Source organism: Dermacentor albipictus, chromosome 8 (genome assembly GCF_038994185.2).
Source record: "Dermacentor albipictus isolate Rhodes 1998 colony chromosome 8, USDA_Dalb.pri_finalv2, whole genome shotgun sequence".
In the NCBI taxonomy this organism is placed as follows: domain Eukaryota; kingdom Metazoa; phylum Arthropoda; class Arachnida; order Ixodida; family Ixodidae; genus Dermacentor; species Dermacentor albipictus.
The window spans coordinates 6,798,813-6,824,323 of NC_091828.1; the positions used below are offsets into that span (position 1 = coordinate 6,798,813).

At 45.7% G+C, this 25,511-nt stretch overlaps 1 protein-coding gene and 1 long non-coding RNA gene across 8 annotated transcripts in view; one reads left to right on the forward strand and one right to left on the reverse strand.

Moving 5' to 3' along the window:
• Positions 1-25,511, forward strand: part of LOC135910455 (uncharacterized transporter YutK-like) — a 365,908-nt gene that overhangs the window by 317,345 nt on the left and 23,052 nt on the right. The window lies entirely within an intron of this gene.
• Positions 15,983-19,842, reverse strand: LOC135910454 (uncharacterized). The gene is made up of 3 exons (XR_010567075.2): positions 19,431-19,842; positions 18,364-18,491; positions 15,983-16,336 (listed from the first exon to the last, which is right to left on the reverse strand). It is a non-coding gene; the product is annotated as an uncharacterized lncRNA (long non-coding RNA).

The following is a 25,511-nucleotide window of genomic DNA, read 5'->3' on the forward strand; positions in this document are numbered from 1 at the left end:
GCCTTAGTGGACACAGGGGCTGATTACTCCGTAATGAGTGGACACATCGCCGCCCATTTGAAGAAAGTTAAAACTGGATGGGAATGCCCTCAATTTCGAACCACTGGAGGACACCTCATTATGCCGTCTGGAGTCTCCACGGCAAGAATTACCGTTCATGACCGGACTTACCCTGCCACCTTCGTTATCCTCCAACAGTGTTCACGAGAAGTCATTCTCGGCATGGACTTCCTGAACCAACACGGCAGTAATAGACCTAAGTCGAAGTCAATAACGCTGTCGGACGATCAAGCGATACCACCGGAGAGCCCTTGTAGTCCCCACGCCTTGAGGGTGCTCGAAGATCAAGTGAGCATCCCGCCTCACTCCAGCATGTCATTTCGGTCGGTCCCGAAACACCCGTTGGCGTAGAAGGCGTCATCGAAGGCGACCAACGTCTACTGCTCGACCGTGAAATGTGCGTCGCAAGAGGGATCGCTCGACTGCACGGAGAAAACACGAAGGTTTTGCTGACAAACTTCAGCCAGGAGTTCAAGCACATCAACAAGGGCACGACAATCGCCTACATCGAGGAAATTCAGGAAACCAGCGATGCGTTTGTCCTCTCGGATTCTGTCGCATCTACCACGACGACTGTACTTCCCGAGCCAGACTTCGACATAAATCCAAGTCTCCCCATGATTCAGAAGCAATACGGTGAAATCCAAAACTAGCTTTTATTGGGCGAACCTGTGCCCACAAACAGGCTACACTTATAGCACAACGATAGCGGCGAACACGGTCGGCGATCGTCGGGAATCTCATCAGCGGGTCAAGCGCGTCGGCTTTTATAGATCAGTCGTCGAATGTTCCAGATTAACCAATGGGACCCGCGTGCCTTCCGCAAAGTTCTACACTATTCGCGTCGCGCATACATGCAATGAGATTACGCAAGTTGCGGTGAAAGACAGTGGAGGGAACTATCGATATCTTTCCAGAAACTTCTTTTACGTGCAGGCGCGTCCTGCGCTGCACGATAACATTTGTTAGGCGGCTAAACGTGGTCGCCCGATAAAGATAAGTACACGTGTCAATAGTTAAGATGTATTTAAATAAGTAGCGGTCTAGGCCTAGGACAGCTGCCACTTGTATCCGCAAGGCGAAAAGGAGTCAGATAACAGTGCATGGGAGCTGCACTAAAAGAAAACGGCTTCTCTAGGCGAATATTTTTCCTCAATGTAGTTGTTCTGCGGAAGCCCGCAAGCTGGAGAAAAGTAATGAATAAAGGGAAAATCAGACATCTACCCTTTCGTAGAAATCGCTACAAAGGAAGCCCATACGGGTTCCTCGAAAGAAAAGCCTCATAGCTGAAAAACATTCGTCTTAGCCCGGTACTCGAACCCGGGACCACCGCCTTTCCGGGGCAGCCGCTCTACCATCTGCGCTAACCAGGCGGCTAGCAGATGGCAGGGCGAAGTCGAATTTGTCGACAACCCGAAGCAAGGCAAGTGTTTGACGTAGTTGTTCTGCGGAAACCCGCAACGTGGAGAGAAGTAATGAATAAAGGTAAAATGAGACATCCACGCGTTCGTAGCAATTGCTACAAAGGAAACCCATACGAGTTCCTCCAAAGAAAAGCCTCATAGCTGAAGAAAAAATTCGTCTGGTTCGGGGGACGAAGACGAGGAAGGAAGCGAGTGGACGCATCTCTCCTGGTTCCGTGTTTTTTCTTTGATCTGCCGGATTTTTGAGTCGCACTTTAATAAAAGTGCATCGACCAGATGCAGGAAGTTGTGTGGACCACCGGAAACCCAAATGCCGAGGTAGGGACCGCTTTTTCTGAATTTAGAGGACTTTTGTGTGCGGAGAGGAGCGTCCGCCGCTGGGCCTAACGTCGACTTCGACCTTGGCGGCGGAAAGGCGGTGGTCCCGGGTTCAAGTCCCGGACCAGGACGAATTTTTCTTGAGCTATGAGGCTTTTCTTTCGAGGAACCCGTATGGGTTTCCTTTGTAGCAATTGCTACGAACGGGTGGATGTCTGATTCTCCCTTTATTCGGTTTTTTTCAATGTTTTGTATTTATTCGCTATGCTGCGGATTGTTCGCTGCAGTCACTCTTTAACCGGGAACTTGGCTTTGTCCGAGAAACTTTAGACTTCGTTGACAAGGTTCAGTCGAATATGATTCGTCGCCAACATGTTCACCGGATGCTATATGTAGCTATATAGCCACCTATACTACTATAGGCAGCTCTTCTTTCAATGTTGCGCTGCATCAAGGGTATTCAAGCAATACGGCTACGCTATTTTGAGACGTTGAAGCGGGTGCGATTCTGGCGGCACGGCTAAGTTTCTTGAATTGGCAAATATTTCTATCCACTTCCGCTCGCCTATCCACTTCCGCTCAACGCACAGGGATGCATCGTCCGTAAGGCTGACAGATATCGCTTTTGTGAGCCGAGAAAAATGCTCTTGAACCGTACCTTTTACGTTGTTCCGTTGTAGTTATTGACACAGTCTTTAATGTGAAGCAGCAAGGCACGTAGTATCTCCGTTCGTGAGCCTACCGTAACTCTATTGCAAATATCGAAAGATTCACTGCTTTACACACGCTCGCTTGTATTCATCTCTTCACCTGCCGGGCGCATGCGACGATGTGACTTGGTATCGTCGCCATACCGGCACTGCCATCGAGGTTAAAAGGAGGTAGCCAGATATTAATACGAGGCGTGGTTAAAAAAATTATATTGTGGGACGTGTTGAAGTATGCCGTGAGGTTCTCTATCGCCACTTCGTTAAGATTTTTCAGCGCTCTATTCGTAACGCGGTCGGGACCAGCGGCGGAGTTGCTGTTGAGATCGTGCAGGGCAACCCTTACTTCCCATACTTCAATGTTTCGATCTAGCCACTCGTTTGCTTCGCCTAGGTAGTCCGGGTGCGTCTCTGTGGGAGTGACCGGGAGGTACTTGTCGAGGCGTTTCTTCACTTCTTCTTCCCCGTGCTCGGTCAGCGCCCTGTGGATGATCTTGGCCAAGTTGTGGTGCTGGTGAGACTTGGTCGTGGTCGCATCCAAAAGATGCCTCAGCATACTCCACGTCTTGCCGCAGTGCGTCTGGCCATCCGCTGCGTTACTAACCTCATTCCATTGCTGTGTGCATAGCATTCGGCTGTGGGACTCGATCTCGCGGTTGAGTTCGGCGACCTTCTTGCGTAGCTTTCTGTACCGTACAGGCTTTCTGCCTGTACCGGACGCAATTAGTAGACGGCCACGGGTATGTCCGGTACCAAGAAATATGAACCCTGAGTTCCACAAAGAGCGGTGGGCGGCGAGGGCCAAGGCGCTCCTCGATCTCCATGCCAAAGACAGGGGTGCCGTGTTTGTGGACGCGGCAGAGTATCCACATGACAGAAAGGCATTCGCCGCTGCAGTCGTCGGGGCATCGACCGGTGCAACTAGAACAGCGGCGAGTGTGCGGACACGAGGGGCGCATCAAGCCGAGGAGGTGGCCATTGCTTTGGCCATCGCCGACCCCGAGTGCACGACTATGCTCTGTGATTCTAGGACGGCAGTGGAAAATTACGCCAGAGCAAGGGTGTGTGGTGAAGCCGCGCGTGTGTTGCGTGTGGTCGATCTCGCGAGTGAAAGTCGGTGTGTGGTGATAAAGTGGTTTCCGGCCCACATGGGCAGTGATGTGTCGGATCGCGGCAACGCTAACCACAACGAGACGGCGAACGCCGCGGCGCGAGAACTAACCAAACGTGCCGCTGCTACTACAGCCGACCCGTCGTGGTGTTGGGAAACCAAGGACAAAATGACTTCCTACAATGAAATTGTGAAATGGCACCGACTAGAGCGAAGGACTATGCCGCCACCTCATCCGGGCTTGACCCGTAAGGAGGCGGTTTTATACCGACAACTTCAAACGGGGTCGTTATTCACCCCGGTGCTGATGAGGCACGTGTCTCCAAGTGTTTATGAAAGTGATCTGTGTTGTGTGTGCCGAAAGGAAAGAGCCACTGCAACTCACATCCTTTGGGACTGTGCTAAGAATCCGCATGAAGCTGCAACCATAACAACGATCCCGCCGCGGCTCGAGGCCGCAACGAGATGCTATGACCAAGAGGTCCAAACCCAGGCCATCCAGCAGATCTCGGCGGCCCTCGAAAGGCAACGACCGAGTGAAACCGGAGGGAGGCTGCCACCCCAAAGAAGGGGCAGGCGTGGTCGACCAAAGGGAATAGTGCGGCCGCGGCCGAAGTAGAGGCGCCACACGCCGCGAAGATGTCATGGCCGCGTCACGGTTACGCCTCCCTAACAGGGGAAGGCTAACCGTTCTGCAGGCGTTCACAACAAAGTTTCGTCACTCACTCACTCATTGTGGGACGTAGCATCCTGAGGCTGCTGTTGATTACGAGCTACGCACTAATGGGGAGCTCCGGATTAATTGTGTCCACCTGGTGCTATTTGACGGCCATCGAAAGGATGACACAAGCGTAGTTGCATTTCCGACAGAATGGGACAGACGGCGCCGAATGCCTAAAGCCGCTGACTGTCTTTCTTTCTTTATTCATTTATTTAACTTAACACGGCAACTGCCGCCAAAAAAAAGAAAAAAAAAGGATTCAGATGTTTTAAACTTATAACCAGGTGCAATTTAGCCGTCCCTTTGAAGTTGACAAAAGCTCCATCCCTAGCCCCGCAAGTCGATGGCTCCGACGCAGCATGATCCTGGAATGACCACGATTTGGCCATTGTGTCTTGTGCTACATTAGTGTGATCATCACCAGCTTAATGACCACTTTCTGCTATTTCGAATGCAATCAATTCTCTACGCATGAACATGGCTCGTCTTCCGCGCGGATTACTATCATCGTCATCGTGATTATGATCACCCTATTCAGGAGGAGGTTTTCGTCCTTCCACTGCAGGGCGAAGGCATCTCCCTGCGATCTCCAAACAACCCTGTCCTGCCGCAACCGATTCCAACTAGCGCCCTTGAATTTCCTAAGTTCATCATTCTCACCTAGTCTTCTGCCATCCTCGACTATGTTTCCCGTCTTTTGGTACCCATTCTGACCCCCATTGCCCAACAGTTATATAACCTGCGCATTACATGTCCTGCCCAAGTCAATTGTTTTTTTCTCCTAATGTCAATAAGAATATCGCCTATACCCGTTTGCTCTCTGATTAAAACCGCTCTCTCTCTCTGTCTCTTAACGTTCTGCCGAGCAATCTTTGTTCCAACGCTCTTTTCACGATCCTTAACTTGCTCTTAAGCTTATTTTTCAGTCCACAAGTCTATGCCCCAAATGTCAGCACTGGTAAAATGCGCTGATTTTACACCTTCCTTTTCAATAATAATGGTAAGCTTCCGGTCAGGAGCTGGCCATGTCTACCTTATGCGATCCAACCCATTTTTATTCTTCTGTGAATTTTCTTCCCATGATCAGGGTTCCCTGTGATGAATCGATTTAGGTAAACGTACTCATTCACAGATTCAGGAGGTCGACTGGAGATCCTGAATTCTTCTTCCTTTGCCCGGCTGTTGTTCATTATCTTTGTCTTCTGCATATTAATCTTCGACCGCACTCTTACACTCTCTCCGTTAAGGTCCTGAATCATTTGTTGTAACTGATCGGCCTTGTTGCTGAATACAAAAATGTCGTCGGGAAACGGAAGGTTGCTGAGATATTCTCCGTGGATCTTTTCACCTAAGGCTTCCTACTTTAATAGCTTGAAATCTTCTTCCAAGCAGGCAGGGAATAGTATTGGAGACATTGTGTCCCCCTGTCTGACTCCTTTCTTTATAGGTATCTTACTGCTTTTCCTGTATAGAATTAAGGTAGCTGTAAAAGCGTGGAGGTATTTCGCGAGGTATTTACGTAAACGTTCGGTACTCCTTCATTACGTAATGTCGCTATGACTATGACTCTGCTGAATCAATTGCCTGAATAACCTCAAATGCCTCATTTAATAACCTGATTAATGACATGGATGTTATGCACTTTAGAGTATCTCTTCCTGAAACCAACCTGTTACCTTGGTTGATTAAAGTCCAGTGTTGCCCTTATTCTATTGGATATTATATTGGTGAATGTTCTATATAATACCGGGAGTAACCTAATGGGCCTGTAATTTTTGAATTCTTTAATGTCTCCGTTCTGGGGGATTAGTATAATTCTTCTATCTTCGAGTTTTCTGGGTCCCTTGCAGTCGATAGACACCTCGCATATAGAGCTTCCAGTTTTCTGAGCATTATGTCTCTTCTATTTTTGGATAAATCGACTGTTATTCCATCTTCTTCATCCATTCTTCATCGTTTCATGTCTGGTATGGCTCTTCTCACCTCATCGCTAGTTAGAGGAGGAGATCTGTGTCCTGTTCGTTACTCTTTCTAATGGAGGTATCCTGACTCCTATAAGTACTGAACAGATCGGTACAGAAGTCTTCCGGTGGTTTTACTATATCTTCCAGATTGGTGATTATATTACCCTGCTTACCTTTTGATGCATACATCCTGTTTTGTCCTATGCCAAGTTTCTTTCTGGCGGATTAAAGGCTGCTTTCATTTTTGCGGCTTCATCAGCCTTTCTCACGTCACAGTTTCGAGTATCACTTATTTTTGCCTTGTTGATTCTCCTTATCTCTTGAGTTGGACACTTTCATTTTTTATCGTATCTTTATTAGGTCATTTGGTACTTGGGAGGGCTTGCCTACTGGTTACCTTCGTGCCTTGCCTCCCGCTTCAATTGCTCCCTGTGAAGCCAACCTAGTTACAGTTTCATTCATTAGCTCTATGTCATCATCATCTCTCTGTTCTAAGGCTGCATATGCCTTTTCAAGTACCAGCCTCAGTTTGTCGGCTTTGAGCCTTACTGCCCCTAAGTTGACCTCATTCTTCTTGACCGATTGTGCTCTTTGTCTCTTCAAATTGAGGTGAATTCTAGTCCTCACTAACCTATCATGACTGCACTTTACCCTACCTAACACTTCTACATCCTGCACTATGCTGGGGTCGACAGAAAGTATGAAACCAATTTGTTTCTTGTTTCGCCATTTGGGCTTTTCCAGGTTCCCTTTCTGTTACTGCGCTTCCTGAAAAAGGTGTTCCATATTCTAAGGTTATTTTTCTGCGAATTCTACCAGGATCTCAACTCTAGCTTTCCTAGCACCGACGCCGTAGTTTCCAATTGCTTGTTTACCAGCCTGCTTGATCTCCTTTTTTTTTGCATTGAAGTCGCCCATTACTACAGTATACTAAGATTGCACTGTTCCCATAGCCATAGCAACATCTTCATGAACTAATCTTGATCCTCATCATCATGACTGGATGCTGCAGCGTAGGCTTGTAGTACCTTTAATCAATATATCTTATTAAGTTTGCATACGAATACTGCTACCCTCTCATTAATGCTGTACAATTCGTCAATGTTGCGCACTATGCCCTTATGGATAAGAATACCACCCTGTTTTGCTTCTTATCTGGGAGACCTCTACAGGACAGGACATACTTGTTATTCAGCAATGTATAGGCCTCGCCAGTTCTTCTAATCTCACTAAGGCCGATGATATCTCAAACAATGCCTGACAGTTCCTCAAATAGTCCTGCTTAGCCAGCCTCACTCGACAGGGATCAGCAGTTAAAGGTTGACAGCGCCAGTTCCATTTGCGGGCTGTCCGGACTAACAGATTCTTAGCATCCTCTACTGCGTTGTAGGCATGAATGTAAATGGAGTAATATTAAGGGTAAGAAAATGTGCCACGAACGTGTCCCAGCAAGATTCAATACACGCCAGATCATCGTGACCAACCTCCTTCACGCGAACTGCCTCCCAATGCCAGGCGTGGAACGCGTAATTCGAAAGTACCCTATAAAAAATAACGAAATTACAATAATGGTATGGGTCAGAGAATGCGTCAGGAATTTGTCCGAGAAAGATTCAATACATGTCAGATTTACGTTCTCACCATGACCAAGCTGCTTTTCAATAACTGCCTCACAAAGCCTGGTGCCGTGCGCGTACCTCAAAAGTACCCCATAAAGTAAATAACGAAGTTACAGTAATGGTTGGGGTCAGAAAATGCGCCGCGACATCTTTCCACCGATATTCAATACGCGCCATATTTACTTTCTTATCAAGGCCAAGCTTCTTTTCGCTAACTGCGTCACAGCGACTGACGCGTGGCGCTTACCTCAAACGTACCACAAAAAGTAAGCAACGAAATAACAATAATGTTGGTGTCAGAGAATGCCTCACGAGCTTGCCCCAGTAAGTATCAAGACACGTCACACTTGTATTCTCACCAAGACCAAGCTGTTTTTCGCTAATTGCCTCACAACGCCAGGGACGGTGCGCCTTCCTCAAGAATGCCCCAAAAAGTAAGTTATGAAAGTACCGAAATGTGAAGGTTCACAGATTGTGTCACGAACCTTCCCCTGAAAGATTCAATACACCCCTGACTTAGTTTCCCACCACGACAAAAATACTTCAGGCGAACTGCTTGACAATGCCACGCGCGGAGAGCGTACATGAAAGCAACCGTAAAAAGTAAGTAACGAAAGGACAATAATGTTGGGGTTCAGCAAAATTGGTCGCCAACTTATCCCATTAGATTCCATACTCGCCAGATTTACTTCCTCACCCGCACCAAGCTGCTTTTGGCCAACTGCTTCGCAATGCCACGCGCTGTGAGGGTACCTCAAACATACCGTAAAATTAAGTAATGGAAGTTTAATAATGTTGGGGTTCAGAGAATCCGCCACGAACTCCTCACCAGTATGATTCCATACACGCCAGACGTAGTTTCTCAACACGAATAAGCTGCTTTTCGCAAACTGCCTCACAACATACGGCAGACGAGCGTACTTGAAAAACAATCCAGAAAGTAAGTAACAAAAGTACAATAATGCTGGATGTCAGAAAATGCATCACCAACTTTTCCCAGCAAGTTCCAATTCCCACAAGATATACTCTCTCCCCATTTCCAAGCTGTTTTCGCTAGCTGCCTCACAATGCCAGGCGCTTTGCACGTACCTCAAAAGTACCCCAAGAAGTAAGTAACGACAGTACAATAGTGTTACGGTTCTAAGAGTTTGTCACGAACTTGTCCCAGTAAGATTCAATAAACGCCGCACTTTCCCACGACGCCCAAGCTGCATTTGGCGAACTGCTTCGCAACGCCAGGCGCAGTGAGCGTACCTCAAAAATACCCCACAAATTAGGTGACGCGAGTACAATAATGGTGGGGTTCAGAGAATGTGTCACTAACATCTCCCAGTCAGATTCAAGACACGCCAGACTTACTTTCTGATAATTTCCGAGCAACTTTTAGCCAACGGCTTCACAACGCGCGGTGCGACGAGCGTACCTCAAGAATACACAAAAATTAATTAATAAATGTACAATAATACTGGGGCTCAGAGAATTCATCACGAACTTGTCCCAGTAAGGTTCGATACACAGCCCACTTTCCCACGACGCCCAAGCTGCTTTTGGCGAACTGCTTCGCAAGGCCATGCGCTGTTAAGCGAACCTCAAAAATTGCCGAAAAATTAAGTAACGAAAGTACAATAATAGTGGGGTGCAGACAATGTGTCACCACCTATCCCAGTAAGATTCAAGACACGCCAGAGTTACTTTCCAATAATTTTAGAGCAGCTTTTAGCCAACTGCTTCACAACATGCGGCGCTACGAGCATACCTCGTAAATACACGAAAAATTAGCTAACGTAAATACAATTATGGTGGGGTTCAGAGAATGTGTCCCCAACTTCTGCCAGTAAGATTCAGGACACACCAGTCTTACTTTCCCATACCTTACCAGCAGCATTGGCTAACTGCTTCACAACATGCGGCGTGACTAGCATACCTGAAAAATACCGCAAAAATTCAGTAACGAAAGTTGAATAATGGCGGGGCTCAGAGAATGTGTCCCCAACTTCTCCCAGTGAGATTCAAGACACGCCAGACTTACTTTCCCGTAAGTTCCCAACAGCTCTTAGCTAACTGGTTCACAAAATGCGGCGCGACGAGCGTACCACAAGAATACCCCAAAAATTAAGTAACGAAAGTACAATATTGTTGGGTTTCAGAGAATGTGTCCCCAACTTCTCCCAGTAAGATTCAAAGCACGCGAGACTTACTTTCCCATAATTTCCGAGCAGCTTTTAGCTAACTGCTTGAGAACATGCGGCGCGACGAGCGTACCTCAAGAACACCCCAAAAATTAAGTAAAGAAAGTAGAATAATGATGGGGTTCAGAGAATCCGTCAAAAACTCCTCACCAGTATGATTCCATACACGCCAGATTGACTTTCCCATAATTTCCCAGCAGCTTTTAGCTAACTGCTTCGCAACGCCACGCCTTGTTAACCTACCTCCAAAATACCCCAAAAATGAAGTAATGAAATTGCAATAAAGGTGGGTTTCAGTGAATGTGTCCCCAACTTCTCCCAGTAAGATTCAAGACACGCTAGACGTACTTTCCCATAATTTCCTAGCAGCTTTCAGCTAACTGCTTCACAATATGCGGCGCTACGAGCGTACCTCAAGAATACCCAAAAATTTAGTAATGAAAGCACAATAATGTTGGGGTTCAGAGAATGTGTCCCCAACTTCTCCCAGCAAGATTCGAAACATGGCAGACTTACTTTCCCATAATTTCCAAGCAGCTTTTAGCTAACTTCTTCACAACATGCGGCGCGATGAGCGTACCTCAAGAATACCCCAAAAAACTAAGTAACGAAAGAAGAATAATGGTGGGGTTCAGAGAATGTGTCCCCAACTTCTCCCAGTAAGATTCAAGACACGCCAGACTTACTTTCCTACAATTTCCTAGCAGCTTATAGCTAACTGCTTCACAACATGCGGCGCGAGGCGTGTACCTCAAAAAGATCCTAAATATTAAGTAACGAAAGTACAATAATGGTGGGGTTACAAGAATGTGTCCCCCAATTCTCCCAGTCAGATTCAAGACACGCCAGACTTACTTTCCTACAATTTCCCAGCAGCTCTTTTCTAACTGCTTCACATCATGCCGCGCGAGGTGAATCCCTCAAAAATATCCTAAAATTTAAGTAACGAAAGTACAATAATTGTGGGGTTCAGAGAATGTGTCCCAAACTTCTCCAAGTAAGATTCAAGACACGCCAGACTTACTTTCCTACAATGCCCCAGCAGCTTTTTCTAACTGCTTCACAACATCCGGCGCGAGGAGCGCAATTCAAAAATATCCTAAAAATTATGTAACGAAAGTAAAATAATGGTGGGGTTCAGAGAATGTGTCCCCAACTTCTCCAAGTAAGATTCAAGACACGCCAGACTTACTTTCCTACAATGCCCCAGCAGCTTTTTCTAACTGCTTCACAACATCCGGCGCGAGGAGCGCAATTCAAAAATGTCCTAAAAACTATGTAACGAAAGTAAAATAATGGTGGGGTTCAGAGAATGTGTCCCCAACTTCTCCAAGTAAGATTCAAGACACGCCAGACTTACTTTCCTACAATGCCCCAGCAGCTTTTTCTAACTGCTTCACAACATGCGGCGGGAGGAGCGTAATTCAAAAATATCCTAAAAATTATGTAACGAAAGTACAATAATGGTGGGGTTCAGAGAATGTGTCCCAAACTTCTCCAAGTAAGATTCAAGACACGCCATAGTTACTTTCCTACAATGCCCCAGCAGCTTTTTCTAACTGCTTCACAACATCCGGCGCGAGGAGCGCAATTCAAAAATATCCTAAAAATTATGTAACGAAAGTAAAATAATGGTGGGGTTCAGAGAATGTGTCCCCAACTTCTCCAAGTAAGATTCAAGACACGCCAGACTTACTTTCCTACAATGCCCCAGCAGCTTTTTCTAACTGCTTCACAACATGCGGCGGGAGGAGCGTAATTCAAAAATATCCTAAAAATTATGTAACGAAAGTACAATAATGGTGGGGTTCAGAGAATGTGTCCCCAACTTCTCCTAGTAAGATTCAAGACACGCCAGACTTACTTTCCTACAATGCCCCAGCAGCTTTTTCTAACTGCTTCACAACATGCGGCGGGAGGAGCGTAATTCAAAAATATCCTAAAAATTATGTAACGAAAGTACAATAATGGTGGGGTTCAGAGAATGTGTCCCCAACTTCTCCAAGTAAGATTCAAGACACGACAGACTTACTTTCTTACAATGCCCCAGCAGCTTTTTCTAACTGCTTCACAACATGCGGCTGGAGGAGCGTAATTCAAAAATATCATAAAAATTATGTAACGAAAGTACAATAATGGTGGGGTTCAGAGAATGTGTCCCCAACTTCTCCAAGTAAGATTCAAGACACGCCAGACTTACTTTCCTACAATGCCCCGGCAGCTTTTTCTAACTGCTTCACAAAATGCGGCGGGAGGAGCGTAATTCAAAAATATCCTAAAAATTATGTAACGAAAGTACAATAATGGTGGGGTTCAGAGAATGTGTCCCCAACTTCTCCAAGTAAGATTCAAGACACGCCAGACTTACTTTCCTACAATGCCCCAGCAGCTTTTTCTAACTGCTTCACAACATGCGGCGGGAGGAGCGTAATTCAAAAATATCCTAAAAATTATGTAACGAAAGTACAATAATGGTGGGCTTCAGAGAATGTGTCCCCAACTTCTCCAAGTAAGATTCAAGACACGCCAGACTTACTTTCTTACAATGCCCGAGCAGCTTTTTCTAACTGCTTCACAACATGCGGCGGGAGGAGCGTAATTCAAAAATATCCTAAAAATTATGTAACGAAAGTACAATAATGGGGTGCTCAGAGAATGTGTCCCCAACTTCTCCCATTAAGATTCAAGGCACGCCAGACTTACTTGCCTACAATTTCCTAGCAGCTTTTTTCTAACTGCTTCACAACATGCGGCGCGAGGAGCATAATTCAAAGATATCCTAACAATTAAGTAACGAAAGTGCAATAATGGTGGGGTTCAGAGAATGTGTTCCCAACTTCTCCAAGTAAGATTCAAGACAGACCAGCTCCGTTAGGGACGCGTCCATAATCGCGGCCGTTGCCAGGGTGGGAGAAGGCTCGAGCTCGCTTCTTCCCGACGCCGCCCCGGATGCGGGAGCCGCCGGGGACCTTCTCCGTACACACTAAACATTTTAACACCCTTAAGGGTGTAAATCAGTTTGTCGCCAGACGAACACCCTAAGGGTGCTGTTGTCTACACCCTACAGTTGGGGTGCCACTATAGCACCCTAAAGGAAGGGTGTCCAGCAAAATAAATTTAGGGTGTAAGGGTGCTCATCCAAATTAACACCCATCTGTGTGGGTGTTGGAAGGGTGTACACCCTTTTATTTCTAGCGTGTATGGAAGGCAGATTCGGCAGTACACGCCTTCAATTACTACTATGTACAGCGATCCTCGCGCAACTATTGCGTGTGCCAGAAGGTTCAAGTTCGGCTACCAAACGCACTGTCGAGCAGCCGGCCTTGAAGCTTCGATGGGCATACACAACACCTATACGTGTGGATCACATTACATATTAGTAATTCATGGTGTATATTGGAAAACCTGTCTTCGCTGCACAAATACAACCTAGCAAACGTGACACTTTTGAGCATGTATATCAACACCAAGGTTATCACGATTTCCATATCCAAATAACATGCAACACAGACTGCCGCATTTTCAAGAAAACGCAAATATATTTATTGCATGCTGCAATACAGAGTACAACATATACATAAATCACATGAAATATAAACATGCACAATCACCAAACACATCGGTAAGTACAAGAACATGTACATTCCCCACAAAGGTACCTAAAATATATGTATTGATCAAATCTGTTATTAGAGAAGAAACTATGTATAGCGGCACTGAAAGAGCCTAGGTTGATTCGCAGTGTTTTGGGCCACATAAAGGAATAAATTTTTAGTATTAGGCTCCAGTGAACGAAAATTCAAGTTTCGATGCCTTAAAAAAGGCATATTGCAAAGGTGAATTAGCGAAGCAATTGAAATGCAGAGCAAACGCACAAGAAAGGCACGTGTTATTTTGTACACTAATGTAATCGCAAAGCATTATGAAAAGTTTGGAAAGTCGATGTAAAGCATAACTGGCCAACATTTTTCAGACTGAAACAATACTTTCTAAGCATAGACATGCTTTAAGTAAGGTTTATGCCAGAAGCCTTATTGCTAATTTTCTATTTCCAACAAGATTACTTGAGCACAAAAAATACGTAGAATTTTTTAGTGCCTACATAGTTTGTCCTCTTTTGTGAAACGAGAGTTCTCTGGGCTAAAGGTGCTGTGTAGCGGTTTTTCTAACTACAATACCTGTTTCTATAAATTTTTGTTTTGTAACTCTAAGGCACTGGTACATATACAATATGTAGTTTGAAAATAGGTTCTTTTCTTACTATAAATCAAGAGTGCATATTCCACATCTACTAGTGCCTGCGTGCAAAGTGCAGTAGGAGGCCTGATAAAAACAAACCACTGTTGATTAAACGATTTTGCTGAGCACAAAATGTGGACAGTGTTTTAAAATACATAGTAAATTTCTAAATTATTTGCACTTAGATGCAGTAATTCAAGATTAAGGCATGCTATAGCATGTGAGCATGCAAATTAGCAAATATGGTTTAATAAATTAGCCATACTCTGGTTACTAAAAGAACACAGGCATAGGCAGTCATGCAAAAGTTCAAGTTAAATATCACACTGTTAACATTTGCCAGCAAATAGTCGTATGAAACATTATAATTATACTGAACAAGGGTAGTTTCTTGGGATAGTTTGCAATTAATGAGATAAAATTACGTACAGCTTGAATGACAAGAACTGCGAGAGATGACAGACTGCGCTGACTTCCAACAATATTTAATCATGTTGCCACATAATGTGTATTTGTACAAAAGCGGGCATGCGCAGAATATGAGTCACAAGGGGTGTCTAACAGCAAGTGACTGTACTAAGAACATCGCCCTTTGAAAAAAATAAACATAATTTCTATCTGTTGAGATACAAGACTTCACAAGGAGTCAGCACGATAGAGGGGTCACTAACGCACACACTAACCAGTTTTCTAGTGAAATCTGCTTCTATAGTTTCCCGGATGACCTGTGTCTCGCTAAAGCTTCCGTACCTTCAAAGAGGGGCACGCAGCCGCAGTCCCAGCAATGGATGCCGAAGTGGCCTTGAATAGTGTTATGGACGTTGTTATCGTGCTCTCCTAAATGATTGTTTAGGCGCCTGCCTGTCTGTCCAACAAAGTCAAATGAGATATTTTAAAGCTTTGCCTCCTTAACAGCCTCAATAAATCTTGCTCACACGAGATGCAACATAGCGTTGCTGCACAGGCTGATTGCCTTTCTTGGGTTGGCTACCCTTTGGCCTTAATTTCAGGCATAGCGGAACAGCTTCTGAAGTGCACAAAACATGATGAGCGCGCTCGGTCAAGGAACCAGCCGGTTGAAAGACACAGGTTTGCAGTGCTACCGTATGTTCATGATGTCTCCCATAGGCTAAAAAAGATTAGGGAACCTACAGAAATCGCAGTCCTTTTCTCAGCCCCAGAAAAGCTGGCAAGGCTCTGTAAGTGTGTAAACGCGCCTGAATCACGTCAGAGTTGTTGCTCTGCCGGGCACAGAAAACGTTTTGCGATGTGTGCAACGAATGTGGTTTCCCAAATTCCCATTTTGAGGCAGTAAATATATTGGACAGATAGGCAGGCGCCTAAATGATCGTTTAAGAGAGCACTATAACAACGTCAATAACACTGTTCAAGGCCACTTGGGCATTCATTGCCGGGACTGCGGCTGCATGCCCCTCTTTAAGATACGGAAGTTTCAGCGAGACACAGCTCACCCGGTAAATTATTGAAGCTGATTTCACCAGAAAACTGGGTAGTGTGTGCGTTAGTGGCCCCTCTATCATGCTGACCCCTAGTGAAATCCTGTATCTAAACAGATAGAAATTGTGATGTTTTTTTATTCAAGTGACCATGTTCTTTTTACAATGACTTGCTGTTAGAACACCCCTTGCGAGTGGCTTTCATTTTCTCCGCATGACCCCTCTGTGTATACACACACGATGTGGCAACGCAATAAAATATTGTTGAAAGTCAGTGGAGTGTGTCTCTCGCAGTCCTTGTCCTTCACGCTGTACGTCATTTTTTATACTGAACAGCCAATATTGATTCAAAATTAGAAAAATATAGGACACATCTGAGCTGCAAAAATGCAAGTGATGCAGCAAATGGCCTTTAGCTTTCCAAAAGAAAAAGAAATGTTCACGGTTAACCACGAGGTGCAGGGACTCCATTCTCTGAGCATCTTGACCAATAAATGCAGCGCATGGCATTGCTGGAATCTTGCATCCTGCATTAGCAAAATAAGAAGAGAATCATGAGAATTCAGACCGTGCAATTACACACGTACTTTGCGGAAAAATGATAATTAATGTGACTGGGCAGAATGCACTGCTCAGGCAACTGGGCAAGACAAGTGAAAGGTAGGAGAAGTTTCTATTTTGCAAATTAAGGAATTGCATGTTACTGTGAATGCTAAACCACTATGTCATTGTGAACACAAGGTACATACAGCAGCAAAAACATAAATTTACAGTAGCCTTTTCACCATAGAAAATAAGAGTGAATAAAGTTTAAAGACTACCAATGACATCTCTCAACAACAGACATTTGTCCAAGAGTGTGTATGTGACCTTAATACAAAATTGACGTTATGAAATCTGCAATATATCTGCATTACACTTTATAAGTACTGCAGGTGAGAAGCTTACGGGATATGGCACATTAAGAGTTAAATGCACAAGGCTTTAAAAAATGACTGTTTTTACACAACATTATTACACTAGGAGACAAAGAGAACTGTTTTACAGAGTGCACACAAAATGAAAATGAGGGAATCCCCACTGGCATTCTCATTTGCCCTGAAATACATGCATCCAGCCCAACAATATCCAACTCTACAATGCAGTTTATTAGACATTTTCTGCATCCTAAAATTTATCGTGCATTTCTTATTTACTAATTTAGTAAGAATGGGCATTTTGGCATACTTTCCTCGAAAATTTAGCATGTGTGATTAACTATTTTTCTTAGAGCACGCCCCCTTCTTTCAATGGGTTAGCTTGGCAATGCACTGACAAGTAGTATTCCCTTATTTAAACTTATGATCCTTCCTCATGCTCCCACTTCATGCTCTAAACTGTGATGCCACTCCGATGCAGTTTATGTTAATCTGTGACTATTTACATGGTCCTTCTTTCTGTAGCCTCTCAACTAGAGCCTGAAATTTCTTGTCTCCTAGAACAATCGTTTTTCTTGCCCAAAACATATTGCACGGTTACCCCTCATAGGGGGTGGGGGGGTGTACTGTATATGAGTTTTCACATATTCAATGAACCTCAGAGACACAACCATTTCTCATCCTGTGTTGCTACTACCCGCATGAGTCACAATGGTTGTAAATTGGCTACCTGCCCTCTCTCGCTTAAAAGTACATTTTGCATGTGGAAAATAACCACAAGCATCACATTTCATTGAATGAGTGCTCCTGTGCATGTTTTTTTTCCCGTCCTGTAATGGCTAAGTTCGACATGGTCAAGTTGTTTGAAAACTGTCTAGCCTCAACCAATACTTTGTGTAGTTTCAAAATTATGATACATTCATTTTTCAAAACTTGTCCCAAATTCAGCACGAGACATTTTCATGATGCAAATGAGGTAAGGTTGTGCTCAGAGACTATGATAGGCCTGCTATATCCTGCAAAACTATGTGAAATGAAATATGCTAGCAATTTTCGTGAGCAGCTAGCTCAGTACAATTAGGCACATTACCTGCGGAAACGTTTTTTTAACGCTCTCGAGAGGTCCTGGTTTCTTGTAATTTCTTCAAATCCCTTGCAGTCTAGATTGCAATCCGGTGCATTTTGATTTTGATATTGTATTCAAAATAAAAACAGCTGAAATTTTAAGGTTTTGATAATTATATGGGAATAAATTAAAGGTAGAAGAGTGTAATGCAATGAGCAAATAACGAGCTCATTGCAGAGAGTAAACAAATATTCCTTTCCTGCAAATAAATTGGTAGCAGGAAGGTCATACGAAATTAGCAGTGAATGCACAATAAAGAATATGATGCTACAATGCCCTGGCATTCTGTGAATATTCTTGCACAAAGAAAATCCTCATTATGAAAGACCATCAAGAAAATGCAAATGTATACTTTGGATCAGCAGTCATACCTGCAGTATGCAGTGTACCATCGGCAATATTTACAACCACACACAACTGCACATCATATCAAGCTTAGGCGGCCAAGGAGCCCGAGTTTTAAATTATAACATGACTTATTATATTACACTACACAACTATATCTACTTACAATGTTGTCTTCTCAACCGCTTTCAAGAAGACATTAACCATCTGTCTGAAGGCAAACGCAAGTGGCTTGCTCTTGATGGGGGGCGCCAAGGCTGGGCATTGTGAAATTGCTGCTACCATCTGCATGACCTGCGAGAAACGACGCTCTAAGTACAAGATAAACAAATGCTATTAGAGCAAAAGACAAGATCATTGGCAATGAGCCTCATTTTGGTTTGAACGAGAAAAGCCAAGAATATGGACTTTGTGCTGCTTACTGAAGAAGCAAGCCTCCTTCCAGATGTTGGTCATGCATTAAGATTGTCACACAGCTGCATGCTTGTATGCTGCTGTCGCCAGTACGCCAGTATGCTTTGAAGTTTATTATTTCAAGTTAAATTGATTATTGTGTTTTCTTGCCAATTCTTGGCAAACAGACCAGCAATGAAATAGTTCACTTACACACATACTCCCTTTTGAGGAGAGAATTCACACACACGAACGCATGCATGGGCGCGCACACACACACACGCACACACATGCTTCTACAATATGAGCAGCTTCCTGTGCTTGACACACATACATTTTTTTTATCCTGTGTCACTCCTACTGCTAAGGCATAAAAAATCCTTTGTGTTACCAACCCCAAACTGCTCAACCTACACCACCCAATTAAACACTTTCTCGAGAGCCAGGACAAGCCTTCTAGCTTCCCCAATGCTCTAAACTGTAGTTACGAATTTCAATAGGGCTATAGGCGACAGCTCTCGAAGGGCATGCAAATTACTCGGAGACCTAAAGCTTGTATATGATACCTCTAAAGCACAACACTTCAAATTTTCAAAATTCATTAAAGCTCCTGAAGACAATTGCTATATACGTAGAACGTCTCGAATAACCTGCCGCTAACAATTTCAGCGGTTGTCTGCATCAAAAGAAATGTGGGCTAATGGGAAATCCACGTCTTTAAAACACACTACCAGATTTCTTAATCATTTATTTATGCTCTGGATGTACCGTTCCTTTCACAATAAAAAACAAGGCTATTGATTTATCAGTGCATGGGAGGAAAAAGAACGAAGCGTATACTTGGCGCCTTCCCACTGGTCCTCCCGAGAAACGGCGCCTCATACAGCAGTTGTCCAGGGTGGCTTGAAACCAAACTCGGCTTTCAGGCGGGAACATTCGCTGCACCAAATCGGAAGAGTTTTATTGCGAGTAAAACTCTACCGGCCTCATGCAATACACACGCACGCACACAAAACGCACCCACACGCACACACAAGTATACGCACTCTCAAAGCGCAGACACAAAAGCGCGCACGCGCACATTGAACACAAACAAGCACACATACATGCATGCAGGCAGACACGCTAACACGTGTACGCACACACAGCGACCCACAGACAACACTCACAAAACACGTACGCACTAGACACGCGCAAACACGCCGGCCCATACAAACCGGCATGTACTGAACGCGCGCGGGCGCACTCACGCACGCACGCACGCGCACACACACACACACACACACACACACACACACACACACAGCGAGCCGAGCGCGCGCACGCACACACACACACACAAAGCGAGCTGAGCTGAGCGCACACACGCACGCACGCACACACAAATCAAGGCGAGCGCGAGCACGCGCACACGCAGAGACAGCGAGCCGAAAAAATGCTGAAGGCGTCCGGCAAGCAGCAACAGCAGCACGCGACCGCATCAGGGAGAACCAATACCGCGCCGGTTCCTTCGAAAGGTGGCTAGGCCAGTCCTTTTTCTACGCGACGCAAAAGTGGTCGACCACATTTAACTGAAGTGCGAACCACCGTATTACAAGCAGCCGCGCTGAACGCACAAGAGAATCACATCAATGAACGTTCAAGCGCTGAGAAACAAAGCGTAACTATGCAGGCGCACCACGCCCGATGTAGATTTGACAAACATTAGTCACACGGGACGCGATCGAGGTAGTTAACTTGCCCTAGTAAGAGTGCAGCTGCTCTTGCTCTTACATTAGCGAATTATGAATTATGCTACGAGATCACAGTGAGATATTTCTAAAGCGAACAAAACAAATACCAAATAAACGGGCACTTGCCTGAAAGTTTCCATCATGCCAATACTACCGACCGGGCACGTTGCAACTTCTCGTTTCAGCCTTCATGGATCCATCTTCCAGTGCGTACGAACGCTTTGCTTTGAAGTGGGGCACGAGTAATACACAAAGCATGGGCCACATCTTTTTCTATCCAGCGCGCAAAACTAATCACACGTTTAAAATTACTTCGCACAGCGCGCGACGCGAACGCACGCGAAAACGAGCATGATGGCGCAGCTTCCGCCTTCCCGTCGTGCCGCGCGCCGAAGTGATGGTACAGCGTCGGCCGTCACTTCCGGTCGCTTTTCATTGGGCATGGGGTGGCCGCGCAAATTGAACGTTTATTCTGACAGGTTTGCTTTCTCGCATGGCCGCCTGTTTGCTGCTGCTTCGTTGTGGTCTCTAACTAGAGCGGTGAGGCGGGCAGTTACTACTACGTTTCGTGGGGGGCATTTTATTTTGGGGTCGGGGGCGCAGTCTGTGCTGCATCACTGAGGGTACAGTACACAAATCGGGACCGTGAGCGAGACGATCGGCGCTCTTCTGCTGGTGCGATTAGATTATTCGCTGCGTCCGAACGAAGCAACTTTGCGAGGTCACAGCGTAGTTTCAGCGATATCATGGCTCGATAAAGACGCTCACATCTTGGTCGTGCGACAGCGACGCGTAAACATTCATGAGGAGACTGAAGACTGCGTTTACAAGTGCGTATGCTCTGGATAAGAAATTACAGCTTTGACGACACCAGCCCTTAATATATAGGCTCAGCCTTACAAGCTGTATTTGAGGATGCACTTAGAAAGCAGATCAGTAGCTTAGTAAGCCTCTGAATGAATTAGGCAAGGTACGTGGAAATTCGGGTTTGAGAACTTCCAACGTGATCTCGCCTCTATAAGTCTTCTTTATGGATTCACCATGCAAATTGTATGTTGATGCCATTGTACAGCAGAGGCTCGTCCAACAGCAAGTCCCTGTTTGTTCAGCAATGTATCCAAACAGCTTCTTCCATTTCACCACTTTTTGTTGGGCTATTAAGGGCACCGAAATACTAGTGCAGAATTGCGCAAGTTGCTCTCGTGTTTTCGCTCTGCTACTGCAGTTTTTCTAGAAGTGTTTAATTGCATGTTAATATTCCTGTGAGCACGAAAAATAATGATAATGGAATTGTAAGTGAAAGGGCGTTCTTTTTCTGGATGATACATTTTTGGAGTGGCCGTCATGCCAGTAACATCAGAATCCTTGAAGAAATATCGACAGTCACTTAGGAATGGGAAAACTTAATCGCTTCACGCATCTACACTTGCAATTGTCACGTGACCATGATACGTTAGTTCATACATTGTCACGTGTTCTTCACAATACTACCTTAATCTCCCGTAATCCACCGTGCTATAGTTTGTACAAACCTTAATGCCATTTATTCCACCCTTATTCACATTATTTCACATTATTTACCCATAATTGCTCATACTTAACGTTGTTGTATTTACTACCTTCTGTATCACTACTGACGTCATACAAGACGGTGATGACTTCACATTTTATTTATTTATTATATACATTCAAGGCCTAGTAGGCACAACAGAAAGAAGTGGTGAAAATATGCAATAATTGCAATGCAGCGCAAAAATAGAAAATCAAACCATAAGATGATTTGAACGGCGACCTTGAATTAGTGGTGTCACAAATTGAGACTGTTGAGGCGGGAAGGCGGTTGCATTCAGTGGCTGTTCTTGGCAGAATGGCAGAATGTTCTTGGCAGAATGGCACATCAATTTTGTGTTGATGGTCGATGCGAGACGAGAACTTGGTGTGGTGAAAAGATTTTCTTTACGGGAAGGGTTAAATTAGCATATTCTATGAAAAAGACAGAGACGAAAGTATTTGCGACGTAACCAAAGGTCAGGTTCACCTAGTGTTCTTTTCATGGACGTGACGCTAGAATGAAGTGAATAATTTGAGAGAATAAAACGGGCGGCGCGGTTCTGAATGCTTTCTGAATGCCTTCAAGGGAAATGACAAGATTGGCATGAGCAGGGTCCCGTATGGATTGTTGTTGCGGAGAACGCCACCTTTCCTAGCTGAAAGGCCATGAAACGCTTTCGCATTAAAAATGCAATACATACACACATTGCTCAATGCGTGGACGTGTACACGTTACTCAGACTTATGCATCAATACGTTCAACACCCTTCAGGCGTCGATTTAACACCCTTCTTTGAGCAAAGTCACACCTTATGTGTGGTATCCACCCTTGTGATAGGGTGCTTTGGCCGAAAAGGGTGCTAAAAGGGTGTGGGCATGGGTGTAAATGCCGAAAGCACCCCTATTAACACCCATAAGGGTGTAAAAATGTTTAGTGTGTAGGCGTCGCCGCCACTGGGAGGCGGCTATCAGAAGTTCAGAGCTGGCAGACCAGCTCTGGGCCGTCCGGCAAGCCGAAGATGCCGCTAGAGTCCAAGGACTTCGAGCCGTCACCTGAGGCCACCACAGCAAGCACTGCCGGACTATTCTTTATTAAAGTTTCTTCTTCTTCTTCTTCAAGACACGCCAGACTTACTTTCCTATAATTTCCCAGCAGCTTATAGCTAACTGCTTCACAAGATGTGGCGCGAGGAGCGTACATCAAAAATACCCTAAAAATTAAGTCACGAAAGTACAATAATGGTGGGTTTCAGAGAATGTGTCCCCAACTTCTCCCAGTGAGATTCAAGACACGCCAGACTTACTTTCATATAATTTCCCAGCAGCTTATAGCTAACTGCTTCACAACATGTGGCGCGCGGACCGTACTTCAAAAATATCCTTAAAATTAGGTAACGAAAGTAAATAATGGTGGCGTTACGAGAATGTGCCCCAACTTCTCCCAGTAACGTTCAAGACACGCCAGACTTACTTTTCGATAATTTCCCAGCAGCTTATAGACATTTGCACCGGAAGCCTCGAACCAGAGAGTGGGAAACTGATATCAGTCCCCGGGCAGCGAGAGTAGCTAGCTTCTCATAGATGCCATCTCTTGCTGGTCTGTCACGCGCGCAGTTCCCGCATTGACTGCACGACGTTTTCGCAATTTTATGCTTATACGCACAGGCTATGCGAACGTCCGGGCAACACTGCGCTCTGTACGGTTGTTCGAACAACCAGAAGAAGCGCAATGCAGCAAGAAATGTGCAGTGCAGCACGCACAATGTTCTGCAAGAGGACTGCGGCTGCATCATGTACATGTTGTATCGGTTTCCTTGCGACGCGGTACTGAAGCATTGCTGGTTTAGCGCTGTAAATAGTAGAGGATTCCTCTCTACGGAATCGTCGCGCGTCTGCTCGATTCATTTTATCGACGGGAAGCGGAAATCTGAGAATACAGAGCCGATGCTTCAGCTCGAATACGCGAGGTAGGTAAGATGCGCTGTGTGTGTCTCCATCGTAAGCCTGTAATGTTTAGATGGGCTATAAATATTGTTACGTAGGATGACGCAGACGAAAAGCTATGTACAAATATATTTACAAGGAAAATGCGCTGCGCTAGGCCAAGAGGCAACAGCCCGCGCTAGCATCTAATCGTCGTCGTCGTCTTCACACTGCTGGCCTTTCGTGATCGCACATATTGTGCCGTAGCACTACCCCCGGCTGCAAAAGCGCCGTCCCGGAGCGACTAAAGATCGGACTCGGAAGCAGTGTAGTAGGCCTTGAGCCTACTGACGTGTACGACATCACTAGATGCCACAGGAGAGGACGAGGTTGAGCCCACAGGAGCAATTTCGTAAGTCACAGGCGTCACCTGGCGCAGCACGCGGTAGGGCCCTGTGTATCGCGAAAGAAGTTTCTCGGAAAGTCCGACGTGACGAGAGGGCGACCACAGGAGCACGAGCGCGCCAGGTGAAAACTGTACGTCACGATGGCGGGCGTTGTAGTGACACTGCTGAGTGGTCTGTGAGGCCGTAAGTCGAGCACGGGCAAGCTGGCGTGCATGGTCGGCGAGGGCGATGGCGTCGCGCGCATACTCGCTTGTTGAGACCGCAGCAGGAGGAAGTGCAGTGTCTAGGGGCAAGGTAGGTTCGTGACCGTACAGGAGATAAAAGGGAGAAAATCCGGCGGTGTCGTGCCGGGAGGAATTGTACGCAAATGTTACGTAAGGAAGGGCAATGTCCCAGTCGTGGTGGTCCTTAGAAACGTACTTGGCCAGCATATCGGTAAGAGTACGGTTTAACCGCTCTGTCAGGCCATTGGTTTGAGGATGGTATGAAGTAGTCAGTTTGTGTTGAATGGAGCAGGAACGCACAATGTCAGCGATAACTTTTGAGAGGAAGTTTCAACCACGGTCAGTAAGCAGCTGTCGCGGGGCGCCATGAAGCAAGATAATGTCACGCAAGAGAAAGTCCGCGACGTCAGTGGCGCAGCTGGTAGGGAGAGCCCGAGTGATAGCGTATCGGGTGGCGTAATCAGTCGCGACGGCTACCCATTTGTTCCCAGAGGATGACGTGGGAAAGGGACCGAGCAGGTCTAATCCAACACGAAAGAACGGTTCCACAGGGACGGTGATCGGCTGGAAATGACCGGCAGGTAGCACCTGAGGTGTCTTCCGACGGTGGCAGGGATCACAGGCAGCAACATAGCGTCGAACGGAGCGAGCGAGACCAGGCCAATAGAAGCGGCGGCGGACGCGGTCGTACGTGCGGGTTACCCCAAGATGTCCTGCAGTGGGTGCGTCATGCATCTCAAAGAGCACAGCCTGTCGTAGATGTTTTGGCACGACAAGAAGAAGATCAGGGCCATCAGGGAGAAAGCTCCTTCGGTACAGAATGCCGCCCTGGAGGACATATCGGCGAACGGATGCGTCGGTAGGTGTAGAGCGCAGACGCTCGATGAGTACTCGCAGCGATAGGTCTCGGTACTGCTCATCGGCGATGTTAGCGAAGGCAGACACAGAGAAAATGCCGTCGGCGGTACTACTGTCGGCGTCGTCAGGCTCGTCTACCGGGTAGCGAGACAGGCAGTCAGCGTCCTTGTGTAGTCGGCCAGATTTGTAGGTGACAGAGAACGAATATTCTTGGAGGCGTAAGGC